Below are 2,188 nucleotides of genomic sequence, written 5' to 3' on the forward strand. Positions count from 1 at the left end.
TAGTAAACAAAAATGTCTTAGACACTATGAAAAATATGGAATGATTGCAGCATTACCAGAAAAATAATAAATACTTCTGAGGAATGTTCAATATATATATCTATTCCATTTTTAATCATACAACATGGAATGGTGATGCTGTTACACTGAATTTAAAAAGACAAATTATACCCCAGGATATGGTACAATGCTATTTATGTAAGTTATTCATATGTCTTCAGTTGTAATATTAAATTTATTTTAATTATAAATATTTAGCACGTGCAATTCTTTCAACACACCTGATAGTCACCTAAATGAATATTCTATTTAATTTGTTTTTGATCAATGGATTCTGATGATAGTGCATCAAAAGTCATATACATTATCCAAATTATTTCCAGTGTGCTTTGAATAAACTTTGTTAGTGCCTATGTATAGTCACTCTAATATGCTTTCAGTGAAAAGTAATCATGTCTACTAGAGAATATAACATTTTATTAGACTGGATAATGTGCATAGAAAATGCTTTATTCACAAATTCTCATTTTACCAACAGTAAATTTTAATTTGCTTCCCACAAAGCACTTATTTTAATTTTACAAATGGTTAAGGTTGGCATATAATTCATCAAAAATAGGCAGAAATAGGCAGAACAACATTGATTGTTTTTGGATTAGAATAGGGATTTAATCATTGAAAGAATGCACTTGGCAGAAAGATATTAAAAAAACAACAGAAAATAATTCATACAGAATAAGTAAAATAGGCAGTTACATTTATTTATGAAGGCAATTACATTGGCTCTATAGCTTAGGGTATGGAAATGACAGATTCTAGATAAATTGGTGACATGATCATAGTGTTAACTTCCCTCTCTTCCATACTTCCATGGAAATGAGTTACAAAACTCAAAAAGATATAAAGGTCCATAGTGGTGCTGAAATGAAGGAACCGTTTCATGCAAATGCTTGATATGTCAACAAAGACAAGGAGACACTCATTTGGAATATTTTCTGCTATGAAAGAACAAGTTTGGGAAGCAAATGGAGGAGATCCTGATACATCTCCTCTAATACCCGCTGTTTTCATTTGCTAGCTGCCAGAATGCAATATACCAGAAACAGAACGGCTTTTAAAAAGGGGAATTTAGTGAGTTGCTAGTTTACAGTTCTAAGGCCAAGAAAATGTCCCAATTAAAACAAGTTTATAGAAATGTCCAATCAAAGGCATTCCTCCAGGGAAAGATACCTTGGTTCAAGAAGGCTGATGAAGTTCAGGTTTTCTCTCTCAAGTGAGAAGGCACATGGCAAACACAGTCAGGGCTTCTCTCTCAGCTGGAAGGGCACATGGTGAACACAGCGTCATCTGCTAGCTTTCTCTCCTGGCTTCTGGTTTCATGAAGCTCCCCGGGAGGCATTTTCCTTCATCTCCAAAGGTCACTGGCTCGTGGACTCTCTGCTTCATGGTGCTGCAGCATTCTCTACTCTCTCCAAATCTCCTTCATTCTCCAAAATGTTTCCTCTTTTATAGGACTCAAGACCCACCCAAATGGGTGGAGACATGTCGTCACCTATTACAGTTTAACAACCAATCTTGATTGAATCACCACATCTCCAAGGAGATGAGCTGATTACAGTTTCAAATATACAGTATTGAATAGGGATTATTCTGCCTTTACAAAATGGGATTTTGATTAAAACATGGCTTTTCTAGGGTTCATACATCCTTTCAAACCAGCACACCTGCTAAGTGACTTAGAGCAGGTAAAGACAAGTATCAGAAAACTAATATGGAAGCTATCTTTCCTGACAAGTCATATTCCCTCCAAAAAAAGCTTGATGGAAAAATATGATAAGTGAACACAACAAGCAAAAACTGGCACAACCGTTTATTTCTCCAAAATGAGCAAAGATATATGAGGAGATACTGCAGGTCAGAAAACACAGACCACTTTCAAGAATCAAAGTAAAAGCTTTTTTTCTATTCTTATGATGAGAAATATTAGAAAATGTCTAATTTAAATTTTCAAAGATATTAAAGAGAACATTGCATGTATGCAGCCAATTCAATTAGCTGCAAATAATAATGTGTGCTCAAGAAACAGCATGGTGAAGATTGCTGAATAAAAGCTATAAAGTAGGTAGGAAACTGCAAATTAACATTCTTGATTTTCAAACTTCTTACTTAAATAGGAGCAAAACATTTC

The sequence above is a fragment of the Tamandua tetradactyla genome, chromosome X, assembly GCF_023851605.1.
Source record: "Tamandua tetradactyla isolate mTamTet1 chromosome X, mTamTet1.pri, whole genome shotgun sequence".
In the NCBI taxonomy this organism is placed as follows: Eukaryota; Metazoa; Chordata; class Mammalia; order Pilosa; family Myrmecophagidae; genus Tamandua; species Tamandua tetradactyla.